This window comes from Melospiza georgiana, chromosome Z, assembly GCF_028018845.1.
Source record: "Melospiza georgiana isolate bMelGeo1 chromosome Z, bMelGeo1.pri, whole genome shotgun sequence".
Taxonomy (NCBI): domain Eukaryota; kingdom Metazoa; phylum Chordata; class Aves; order Passeriformes; family Passerellidae; genus Melospiza; species Melospiza georgiana.
Genome location: NC_080465.1, coordinates 282,924 through 296,209, shown reverse-complemented (window position 1 = coordinate 296,209; position 13,286 = coordinate 282,924).

The window sequence follows — 13,286 nt, the reverse complement described above, 5'->3', positions numbered from 1 at the left end:
TCATTGGCACTGGGTCCTTCACCCACTCTGCCTACTCTCCTGCAATCACATTACTTTTACTTGTTTCCTCAGCAGCATGAATTGTGTGAGCTACATTAATTCAGATAATGTTGAGAGGATCAAACCTGAGATTTCAGCAGATGTTATACCTATATTCATGCCAGAAGTGCTTGTAGTTGGGCTGGGGACTTTAGAAAGACATGACAGGTGTGTTTCCTCCAGGTGATGGATGTGTGAATGTGCTCGGGCCTGACTGGTCTCAAGGGTTTCACCAGGGCAGCCCTTGGCCTGCCAGGCGTACTGGTGGCTCCATTCCAGGTACTCTGGATGCAAGGGCAGCTGCTGAGGGCAAACCCAAACTCCCACCCTAGCACATGTGAAGCAGGGACTTGTGCCTGACCCGTCTCCCACAGCATGGCAGCCGTGGCTCACTCACATCTGCTGGCACATCTTTCTGTCAGGAGCAGCCAGTGCGAGTTAGACCATGGAGTATTCATGCCATGCTGCTGGAAATGGCGCTTCTGACAGTACTTTCTGGTTTTGGGAATATTTCACCTGAGATTTACAAACTGATTTCCTCAAAAAGACTTTCTGTCCATAGTCTTCTTAGTGGGAATCCTCCTCCTTGGGGAGCATCTTTGAAAGCCACTGTTGGTAGAAGGTGGTCATCTGGGGAGGACAGAGGATTGCCTGCCTCCATCCATCCTCTGTGGCCTCACTGTTTGGAGATGGGAAGCAAATGATCCTTAGGGGCTGCAGGGAGGGGAGGCAGCCAGTCCAGTGCTGGGGTTTGGGGTGCCCTGCTAATCCTTTACTTCAGTGCCCTGTGGAGCAGTGAATCATCACTAAACCCTTGCAGAAATCAACCCCATGAAGTGCCTTCAGGCAGTTTCAGCACTGAACTCTGTTATAGGCTTGGTTAGATGGAGGGTTTTCCAGTACTTGACGCTCCAGCAATAATTTTATCAAATACATTCCTGACACAGGCTAAGAAATTAAATCTGAAAGGTGAAGAGGAAAAATGCTGCTGTGAGACTAAGTCAGTAGAGGCCAGAATCAGGATTGCATGAATGAGGGGAATTCTGACTTGTCGAGGAAACCTTCAGTTAAATGCTGTCAGACTGTGATAACAAAGAAGACACAAAATGTTGTGGACACAGAGTTTGTTTATCATTGTGTCTGAAGGTTCAGTTATGAAGATATTATTGTTAGGCAGCTCTACTGACTGCACAGCTCTGGATGTCTCAAGACTGGATCAACAGATCAGAAGTTTTCTTTGATCACTGTTGAAGTAGAAAAACAATCGGGGCTGTGGTGTCATGGGGCCAGAGAGTGACTGTTTTTTCCAAGATGTCTGAGAAGTTTTCTGATTGGACTGGCAGTTGGTACAACAACATCCGTGCTTGAGGCACTTGGGAAGGAGATGGTGAGGAAAGAAATAGCACCAGGGTACATGGAGCTCACAATGTGTCACCCCTCCTTGACTCCCTGTGACTGAGTCCCCTTGGTTCTGCAGTGAGGGCAGTGCAATGGGAGACAGCAGCATGGTGGGTCAGGGAGGTGTGATGCCTCCCTGTGCCAGGTCTTAGCAGTTACCAGATGTTGATAAATGCTTTGCTATGCTGGTCTTAGCTAATAGGGTTATATTCCTGGTTTTCTTTTTCTTTAATTTATGTATTTTACACATCCTTCAGTTTGAAGGAGAAAGGAAGCCATGTAATGTTCTTGCTTATTTCCAGACGTGGGTACCCACAGCTTCAAGAGCTGTGGACTGTAGTAGAGTCAATTTGTGTAGCTGTCACTGCTCCAGCATAGCTCTGACCAAGTGTCCTTCCCAGTACCGTGCTCTTCTCTGCATGCATGTGCCGCTAGGAAGCATGAGGCCCAAGAGGTAGCACAGCACTAGGCTGACCCACCCCATAACTCTGTCCCAGCAAACTCTGGAAAAAACTGTTCTTTGTTCTGGATTCATGGATGAGATGTGAGCTGAGCAGCAGCTCGTGTCTGAGGTGCCCTGCAGCGTCGCTGAGCGCGCGTGGTGGTCCCGTGGGGTGCTGCTGGCAGGGCTGGGCAGGCAGCCTGCGCTGGCAGAGGCGCTGGGCACTCGGAGCCGCAGCAGCACAAGGGGCTGGCAGCCCTGCGCTGCCTCAGATCTGCTCCTGTCACAGGTACATGTTACCACAGTATGGCAAACAAACGGATCTGAAAGGATCAAAAGCAATTAGTGTTCTTTTCTTGGTCGAGTTAATGAGCCTTGGCATGCAAATGCTGAGTGAAAAGCATGCCAAAGTGGTGTCCGGATTGCTCACCTTGGCAGCACAGCTGGCATAGGTGTCAGCTCCAGCAGTGGCCTCCCTCAGCGGTCCCGTGAAAGGCTCACAGAGTGCAGGAGCTGCACGGGGGGAGCCACACTGGAAGGACTGAGCTGGGCACAGCTGCAGCATTGCTGGGCGAGCAGGCATGCGTGTAGCAATTTCTGTCTACACACCTGTATGTGTAGGCACACTTGAGTATCTCAGAAGCTTGCAGGGGGTGTGGGGAGGTGGATCCCAGTCCTGCATCAGCCCCAGACCCCACCCAGCCAGAGCCCTGTGTCCAAGGTTTCTGGCTCTGCCTTCTCTAAATTAGGTGGGAAAAATGGCCAGTGGGCATTTAGACCTGCCTTTCCATTTGCTCAGCCTCTTGCGGGAAAAAAATCTTGTCCTGGTTTTTCCCTTTCTGTAGTGGCCTTTGTACATTTTGAAATTACAGAAACTCATTTCATTGCAAATGGAATTCCTTTCCAAGAAAAAAAAAAGGACAAACTTTTTTTTCTTAGAGACAAACAACTATGTATTAGGGACTTCTAGCATCAAAGAAATACATATCTATTGTATCCACCAAAGTCTGCAATGCCTGCATTGAACCTTACTTCTTTCAAAAGAGAGGAAAAAGAAAGAGAGGGAGAAAAAGAAATGCCTCCTCACCTGGAGAAGTACATACAAACAAAAAATAACTTACAAAAAAAAATCCTAAAAATAACAGTTGAATTGCCTTTGAAAGTAGGGGATAACATCTGTTGCAAAACAGATGAAAAAATGCTTCTTAAAATGTGTATGTTTTGTATTCTTTTTTTCTAGTAGGAAAAGAACAAACTTGAAATCTTGGTGTTTTTTCCTTAGTGCTGTGTGTTGCTTTTGTGTGTTATAATATTTGAATGTAATTACAGCGGTGCCAATTTGCCAAAGATGTCGAACATTATTTTGGGGATTTTATTTTGGGTTTTGTTTTGGGTAGCGGAAAAGGGAGGTGGGCTGGGGACCAGGGGTGCTAAGGCATGGGTCAAAAAGGAGGGGCCATTTGAAAGGGGTTTTTTCTTCCTTTTTTTTTTTTTGGGTTTTTTTTGTTTTGTTTTGTTTTTTTGTTTTTTGTTTTAATTTCTTTTCCTGTCAATACTGGAATTTGTGATTTTATTCTAAGTTAAATGGTTGACTGCAACACTTTTTATTTTTAGATTAGTTGAAGAAACATGCAATAAGATTGGCGTAGTTCAATATCTGTGTGTCTTTTCATGAGAGTGACTGTTACTTGTGGACATTTGGTTTTATGTAACCTTTATGTGAGATAATTATTTGTAAATATTTACCATAATTTTATTGGTTCCTAAAATAAAAGTAATTTTTTTAAGTTCGAAATGCCTGATTTCACTCTTGTCCTCACCTTGTGTCCTGCCTTTCTCGGGAAAAATCACCAGGTAGTTGCATGTGAAGTGGGAGATTGAAGGCCCTCAGGAGAAAGCATCCGTTAGACATGGTCATTGACTGCAGCCCAGTGTCACCAGACACCCTGCCCAGTGCAGCATGGCTGGGCCCAGGGAGGTGCTCCAGGTTGTGGCAGAGCCCAGGCCACCACAAAATCACGAGGTGAGTGTTGGCAAAGAGTGTCGGGCTCTCAAGTGTTCCTGTGGGCTGACTGTTCTCCCCATGGAGCAGAGGCACCCTCCAAGCCAGGCCTCGGCACTGGGCACTGGGCACTGGGGGCAGGCACTGCTCAGAAGAACCCGAGGGCATCCTCCTGTGTGAAGACCACAGTGGTTGGGCTGAGGCCTTCCCTGCTTCGGGGCAGGGCTCTGGTCTATGGCCAGCCATTCTCCTGTGGGACAGGGTGTCGGGAAAGAGGCTCCCAGGCATGCGGATTCTGCCCCAGCAGCCTTTGTGTTCAAGCCAAAATCCCCTGTAGAATGTAGGACAGATGGGAAGACCTCAGCCTCTGCCCGTCTAAGTGCTGACCACCAGATGAGACAGGGCTGCACTGGGCCCTGGAGGGTGGGAGAGCTCACCCTGCCCCTGACCCAGGGACATGTTCCTCAGAGTCCCAACAAACCCATGCAATTGACACAAAGGGAATGACAGTGAAGGTGTCCGGGACCTTCACCCTCACACTTTGTGAATCCCTAATGATTTACTATTCCTGAATTCCTAATGGTGATCTGTGTACCCCATTTAGCTGGGATGGAGTTAATTACCTTCATAGCAGCCGTACGGTGCTACTTCATGATATGGTGCCATGCTCTTGATTTGTGGCTGAAACAGGGTTGGTAACACACCAAAACCTGGCTCTCACTGAGCAAACTAGCATAGTATCACGGGTCAGAGAGATGTTTTGGGTGGGAAAAAAGCTGGTAGAGGGGCAACTCGAGAGCTGACGCCAACTGACCAAAAGGATATCTGTAAAATACAGTGCCATACTCACCAACAGAAACCATGGAGGGAGTTTTTCAGAAGCAAATAGGGACTGGCTATCACTATCAATCTATTTGTGGGAGGTGGTGAATGGATGGCTTTGTTTTTATTTTTCTCCATCCTTTGGTTAACCTGTTTTTGTCTCAAGTCTTGAGTTTTCTCACTATCACTCTTCCTTTTTTCTCTCCCATTCTGTTTTGGCAGGATTAAACAAAAGGCTACCTGAACACTGAGCTGATGGCCATGTTAAATTCTCTACAGCAATACACTCCTTATAATAAACATTGATATTGATTTTGAGAGTTGAAGTCCTCTAGGAAGCTCAGGACAATGGGTCTGCATCCCAGTACCATACATTTCAGTTTTAAACCTGACAAGCAGAACTCCCACAACTTTTCACAATTCAGTAAATAATTGCAGATAAATAAAATCATAGTCATTGGGCTCATAGACAATGGGCAGAGAGAGGCAGAATTAAATCCACCAGCAGCACACATCCTGGCCAGCAAGCTCCCCTTTGGGAAGGAGCCTGCAGTCTGTGCTGGCAGCATAAAGCAGGGATGCTTCAAGGCAGTTGTATTTCAGAGTGGAGTGGGTATTCTTACACTTGACCCTGCAGTATAATGGAGTGCACTTCAGAAGAACAGGTGTTCAAAAATCAGTTTTCCATAATTGCCAAGTTCACACAGCAGTACTTGTCCAGCCGGGCTGGATTTGTTGCATTCTGTTCCACCCCTGTTGGTCCTCTCCTGGTGTCCTGATGCATTCTCCATGCACCACGTGCACCTTGCAGCTCTTTGGGATGCACAGCTTTTGGAATAGCCCTTCACATCCCGCATCCTATGTGGACTGAAGCAACAACCTCCCAGTGCCACTGCCCATCTCATTGCTGCAAGCTGGCGTTCGCCATTGCCATATTTCACTGTGGAAAACTGCAGGAGTTCTTTTTAAAATGAATGGCCAGGAATGAAATTAAGCCAAACGAGGCAAGCATTGTATCTGAGAACAAGAAATCAAAAAGACAAAGTAGTGGCCCAAAACAAAGAGCTAAAAAAGACAGAAAAGAAGGACGGAGAATGGAAAAGGAGTCAGCGAGAGGGGAGAGAGAGAAAGAGAGGCAGAGGGAGAGGGAGAGGCAGAGGGAGAGGGAGAGGCAGAGACAGAGGCAGAGAGAGAAAGAGAAGCAGGGGCAGGGGCAGGGGCAGGGGCAGGGGCAGGGGCAGTGCTAGAGTCAGCGCCAGAGTCAGCGCCAGAGCCAGAGCCAGAGCCAAAGTCAGAGCCAGGGCCAGAGCCAGGGCCAGCGCCAGAGCCAGCCCCAGAGCCAGCCCCAGAGCCAGCCCCAGCATCACCGCGGCCGGGCGGGGGCCGTGCCCGCTGCCGCCCTGCGAGGGGCGCTCCCGGCCGAGTGCAGAGCCCCGGACAGGGGGGCTGCGCTGCGGGATTGCTGGGCGGGCTGGCTCGGAGATGGGCGAGTTGCACACAGGGGGCTCAGGCAGGGACGCAGAGACGAAGTAGCCAGGACGTTGGCCAGGGACACGGGGACGCAGGACAGACATAAGCGCAAATGAGCCAAAAGGCAGTGTGGGGCCACGGCAAAAGGCCAAAACACGGGCTGGGGCCAGGGCAAATGAGTAGTGAGCCAGTGGGCAAGCTGGAACCAAAGGAAGAGGCACATGACCCAAAAGGCCCCTACACTCAAAAAGCCCAAAGCCAAAAAGTCTCCAAAAAAGCTCCCAAACGACAACTCTCAGAAAAAGGCCTCCAGTCAAAAGCTTCAAAAAGCCCCAAATGAAATTCCCCCCGCAACCAGAAAGCACAATTTCCACAGCCCCAGGCCTTGTGATGCAGTTAGTTTCTGTGCCCTGGCCCCTGGCCTGCCTGCTGGCAGGACACCATTGGCCCAGGTCAGTGCCCCACTGCAGTCCGTTGGTAGGGATCTTTTGCTGTCTGACAGTGGGGTACAGTGTCTTCGGTGATCTCCTGCTGACTGCCTGTCCCATGTGAGACATGGACTGGTTGCCAGGCAAAGTCCCCCCAGAGACAAGGCTTTCCTCCATCTCCTCCTAGCTCCAGCTTTCTATGCTTCTAAGATTGCCTTAATGCATCCTGCAGCACTTTTTGAGGATGGCAGTGAGCAGATAAACCAGACTGATTTTTCTTTGCAGAGCCTGTGCCAGCGCCTGGTCGGCTTTCAGTAGAGATTCATGGCTTAGCAGCAAAGGGACTTAGGAGAACACTGGGAGCCATGTCGTGGCTGTCCTGTGCAATGGCAGGGATTGCCATTTCTTGCTCTGTTTTTTATACTTTTCGTACTTCTGCTGTCTTTCAGCCTTGCTAGGTTAAAAGAGAAATGAGTCATCTGTCCTGCAGCAGGCAGGCAGTGCCCGTTCCTCATTAAGCCCCTCCACGTCTGGATGTGAAATGCCGTGGCAGCCTGCTGGTAGCAGAACAGTGGGATTAGACCTGACAAAATTGCACTGAGAGGCATGGAATACTCCTGTCTCTTCAGGTGTTAGGCCCCATACTGCTTTCTTCAGTGAGAATGCCCTTCAAGGATGCAAATAGGGTTTTAGCTCAAACCTTCATACAAATGGCCATTGTTCAAGATGCCCGGGAATTGTCATCTATACTTTTAATGAATAGGAAATGCAGACCCTTGGTTAAGCAAAGGAACGTCTCTGCATTGTAACAGATTTTGCAGACAAGGGCAAGATGCAGTCCAGCCAGGAGCGACAGGAGCAGAGGTGGTGGGTACACAGGAGCTGGTACAAAGAGATCAAAGTGACAGCTCCTTTGCCAGGATTCCTGCAGTGGGCCATGATGGCTGAGAGCAGGAACATCTGGAAATAATGTCACAGACAGCTGGTGACAACTTATGGCTTCTGTCCTAAGATTTCATGACCTATTTTCCTTCCTTTAAAAAAACCCCAAAAAATTGAAATGCCCTAGGAAGAAAATTCCTTATATGTACATGCAGTTTCTTGAAGCCTCTAGGAAGTGTCTTTTTACAGCAGTGTTTCCAAAGCAGTGGGGCTACTGAACAGTGAACTGACAAGCTCCATGCTCCAGCTGCCACTCAGCTAGATGGATTCTTTCTGCCTACAAACTTGTAGTAACTCTCAATTACTCACCCTCCAAAGCCCTGCTGGACAAGAGGCTTTGGGCCCACCTGAAACTGAATTACATGCCCTTGCTTCAATGCAGTAAGCATTGAAAATGTAGCCAAAACTGCAGAGCCAATGTTTGTTACCATACACATGGAAAACTGACCCACCAACAGCAAAATAGGGAGAATCTGGCAGTCTGCAGCAACCTACAATACAAGTAAAGGCTAGTAATTAGCAATGGGACATGTTTTTCAGAAATATCAACAGAATAGGAATGAATCCCACAGAGAACTTCCAAAAGGTATAAATTTATGCATTATGCTGTGCAATCTCATCTGCATGTGCAAAAAGACACGGTGGTGCTAAAACATGCAAGAGCCCTGTGGAAGGAAGGACTGGTTCCTGGCAAGCTCCCCTAATTTATATGCTGGACATGACATTCTGTGGTGTAGAATATCCCTTTGAGCAGTTTGGGACAGTTGCCCTGGCCATGCTTTCTCCCAGCTGCTTTCTCACCTCATCTCTGTTGGGAAATTGAACAATTTGTGGGCAAAAGAAAAGTCCTTTATTTAAGATAAGCACTACTTAGCATCAACCAAACCAAGCGTGTGTTATCAACTTTATTCTCATCCTGAATCCAAAACACAACACTGCACCAGGTACTGGGAAGAAAATTATTTCAGCCAAAGCCAGGGCCCTCCATCCCAGCCAGCAGGTCACGCATTTAGATCATGAGGGTGATGCTCCAATCACGCCTTCCATCCTATGTTCCTGTTAAGCCTCTGCCACCTCACAGCACCAGGAAAGCCACACCTGATAGAAGATCACTTAATTCCGACTCCTAACTCCATTAACCCCCTTGTAAACAGCCTCTTATAACTCTTTAAATTGTCCATATGGCAGCAATGCTTAATTAAGGTGGAACTGACAAATGGAGTCATTGTGATTAATGTTATTATAGTGAATATATCTGCAGTTTGGTATAATGCATAGAATGTCTCACTTCCCAGGAAATGTCCAGATAGAGAGGTTGTCTTTTATATTCATAGGGATAGAATAATTCCTCTGAAGGAATGTCTTTGTAATTTAGCATGAATTAATGTCTCCTTATCACAATGTGTTACCCAGAGCAGTAATTTATCTAAATCCTATATATGAAATGTGGAGTCTTGTCTAAGAACACCCAATAATGGAGAAATCTTTTAAAAAAATACATTTACTGTAGATCATTAAGGCTTAGTCTACTAAGTAAGTGGCCTTTAAATTAAATAAAGTTAAATAAACTCTTCTTTAATATACTACTGTAACTTTTTCATTAACAAACATATTAAGGTCTTTTTCATTTATATACAGCTGATGCAAGCATAGGATAACTAAAATCTAATTCCATTAGCACAGGAAAATGTAATTCAGAGTGTCTATATGGTAAGAAAGGGGAGGAGTGTGGCACAGCAGCCTCACATCTGGATGTCTGTGTGCCAGTCCTGCCCTAGGTTTATCTGCACAGCCTGGCTCTGGAGTTAGCTGCAAGTGTTGGAGAATCTTAGAAAGTCCTGGAAACATTCTTAGTTTAGGGAGGGATCCCAAGTTTCATCAAATCCAGCTCCTGGAGGTCCTTGCACACCTCAGATCTCCAGACTCAGCTTGGACATTGTCTCTCCCTCACACATAATCTCTGCTGGTTGATTCGCTGGATTTCTCCCTCAGCACCTATTTAGTAGGTGCCAGTGTGTGGATGATTTTTCAATATATTGTTATATAATCAATAAAAATTTAAATGAGAAGACCTTGGCTGATTCTTTAAAATATTTTATACCTAGGAACATATTCTGTAAAATAAAGTATTTTAGGGCACAACCATAGCATAATATCAAGATGCTTTCTAATTTTTTTACTTCTTGTGACTTATGTGTTTTTTGAAATTATCACTACAATTTTCTGTTTTATGCCACGCATTTCATGAATAGCATGCATGCTGCCCCAATTGTGCTTCCCTCCTTGCTATGTCACAGACAGTTGTACCTGGTTCCATTATTTTCATGTTCTTGGCACACCTCCGCCGCGCCCTTTCCTTCTCAGTGCTGTGTACCACCACATTCTGCCCCTTTTGTAGCCTGAATCTAAATGGAAAGATTTTCAGCTGTGTCTCCCACAGATAATGCCAGGACAACAGCCGTGCCTGGAGCTTGCCCCTGCCGTGTGGAAACTTGTATTTGCACCACGTTTCAGGGGCTGTCCTCTTTCCTTCACAGCTCGCAGTGCTCTCTGCCTGCTCCTTCTCAGCTGCAAGCACCACCGTGCACACGGAGCCCTGCAAGGACACAGATCTGGAGAGGCCTCTCGCATAAACCCCACAGTCCCAGCTAAAATAACAATTCTCTGCCTGTCCATTTCTTTCACAATCACAAAAGGAAGGCTGAAAACTATCACATGCATATGGCTTACTAGTCCATAACTAATGTGACCAATATGAAACTCTGACTCTGTATGTCCACATACCATCACTGGAAGAGAAATGTGTGTGCAGCAGAAGTTTTCTTACTGCATGGGATAAAAAAAGCAAATATAACATTCAACTCCGATGTAACAACTAAAATAACTTTTAATTGTTTTCCCTTCTCTTATATTTTATGCTTGGCTGATTCTGCTTATGGGCCCTGGAAAGGCCAGCTCATCAGTTTTTGTTGTTAATCAAGAAGAGTAATGGTGTAAGTTATAAAGACATGAGATGATTCTTTGCTGAATAGGACAACAACTTTCAGAAAACACAAAGTAATTTGTTAAACTTTTTTGATTAGGGAATTATAAGACTGCTATCTGAACAAACAAGGACCCCAAAATGTGCTGAGAATCCATAATGGAGGAAGGGTTTCTCCTGTGTTCCTGATGAAGCAGTTGCTGTTGTACAAGTAGGGCTCTCACAGGGCATTAGTGGCTCAGAGCACTATAACTACTATGCTAAGGATCAGAAAACACACTGCAGCTAGGGAAAATGGCAGGAAAATGTTCCACATACCCTTGATCCCATGATAAGTACTGCAGCAAGGACTGTGAGAGTGGCATTGACACTCCTCAGAAGTTGTCATTGGTTTTCAGATGTGGGGCAGGAAGAAGGAGCGCATCACAAGCCCAGTTGACCTGAAATATTAATTCCAGTTTGTGGCCCGTGGCCCACTCAGTCCACCCAGTGCTTGTGCTGGGGCAGGCTCACACACAGGGCGCCCTGCGTGCTGTGCTTCACCTTCTCTGCAGGATGGAGCCGGGTGTCAGGACCACGACTACGCCAGGGACCAGCTGCTGGGGCATAGGAAAGGGACACCTTCCCAAGGATAAATGCATAGAAGTGTTCAGCTTTCTGTGAAAACAAGCCCTGGAGTCACTGTGCAGCCCTCTGGCTGCCTTGCAGTGGCTGCCCCTGTTTGGAGGGCAGGTCCCTGCCCCTGTTGAGTGGGACGAGGGCGTTTTTGGCTGCTTGGCAGAATGGCAGTCAGGGATGGGAGTGAGCAAACCCTGACACTGGTGGCACTGTGCACTTTGCCCGAGATCAGTGTGCCCGCTCCTCCAGGGCCGATCTCTGAGAGCTGCTCAGCCCAGGCTGCCCCTGATCCTGCCATCTGGCAGGAAAGCACGGACATGCCTGCAGCTCCTTCTCGTCTCAGTGAGGCAAGCAAGGGCCCCAAAGAGAGAAGGCTGGGAGTGTTGTGAGGCTGGGAGAGAGGCTGGTGTGCAGAGGAGAGGAGCAAGGACCTTCGTGTGGTGCCAGGAGCTGGAATGTGTTGCTGCCAAAGAGGGATGAGACCAGTGTGGGACACGGGCAAGGTCTGACTGCTGAAACAACTCCTTATAGAGCTGATTGGTCCTTAAAGCCTTCCCATCATGGGCTCAGCGTGCAACACTAATCACAGTGTCTGTTTGTAATACACTTCATCTAGGAAATAAAATAATAAAAAAATAAAATGCAAAAAGCAGTGCCTTATTGCAAGACAACATTTGACAAGCAACAGCTAAGAGAAAACTCTGGAGGAGCTTTGGGCAGGATAACCTCTGCCACACAGCAAAACAAAGCCATTTCTAGTAAGTATTGGTAAAATTCAACACAAGTCTACAAATTGCTGAGGTAAGTGAAGTGGCACAGTCTACCTCACTCTAAATATCAGGTCTGATTTGAATTTCGTTATTAGCAGTATTTACTTCTCCAACCAGGAAACTTTGAGGAAAGAAATGGCTAAATTTTTAAAGCACAGCTAGGAAGTACCATTGTATCATGAAATCCTTTTGCTGTGTATGTACTGAGTTCTGAAGTGGATTTAAGTGGATTTAAATGGATTTAAACTCTGGCACAGCCTGCTCAGCAATGCATGAAGAGAAAAGAGAAAAGCCAAATACCTTTCTCATACGCATATTAGACTATTAGTAAAGATAAAATTATCTTTGTGTTTTCAGTTTGTAAAGTCTCTTTTGTAATAGGAAGAAACAGCATTGATTATGATTTGCTGTTTCCACTGCTTTGTGTGATTATTGGGAACAGGTAAAGAATCACACCCAGAATGGGCAATACGTGGAGAGGAATAAGGGGCAAACAAATAAGAAAAATTTTCACTTTTTGAAGCCAGGGCATTGCTTCTGTAGGGATCTCGTCACTTCTGTGTGGGTGACCCAACATGCAGGACATGGTGAGGAGAGGGAGATGCCAGTTGATGGGAATTCCCAAAGCCAAGGGGATGTTCCTGGGGCTGGTTTGCACTCTGGTCCTGATGGTATTTGTGCGCTTTGGAAACAGTGTTGAACAAAATCATTAAATGTGGCAGAGATTATTGCAGTTTCTTCTATCCATCTCTACTTTGTAATTAAGGTATTCTGAAGTGTCAGACAAACGGGAACCAGGATGCCAAAACAAGATACCCCAGATCTCCTGTCTTCTGCAGGCCACCTCTGGGAGGTCAGATTTCTGTAAATATGAGCATTTGGAATAATTAATGGAGTAAAGTTTTATTGAGGCAAACTATAACTTCGATCACAACCCCTATGCACTGTCTGAATCCAGAACAGAAGCCCAGAATTGTGAAACTCAGAAGATGCATCTGAGTGCATCAGACACAGACTAAACCAATCCCTGGAAAGCTCTATCATCTGGCTTTGCTCTTGACATACATCCATGGTGCCCATTCAATACCCACTTGTACAAGCCCAGAGGAGCACAGGGGAAGAGAAGCAGTTGGGAACCCAAATATGAACTCATTGGAAATAACATCTCACACAGGACCCTTACAAGTTTGTCCCAGGGAAGGCTCAGGGATACAAGGGCAGCTACCAAGCAGACAAAATTTGAGCTCTGCTGCTGGAGGGATATATATTCTTGAAGGGATGTATATATATTCCCACTGATGGACTCTGTCCTACTCAACAGGAGAAGAACTGGTCTTCTCTGTTCATGTATGTGTTTTATGAGTCTGGGTTG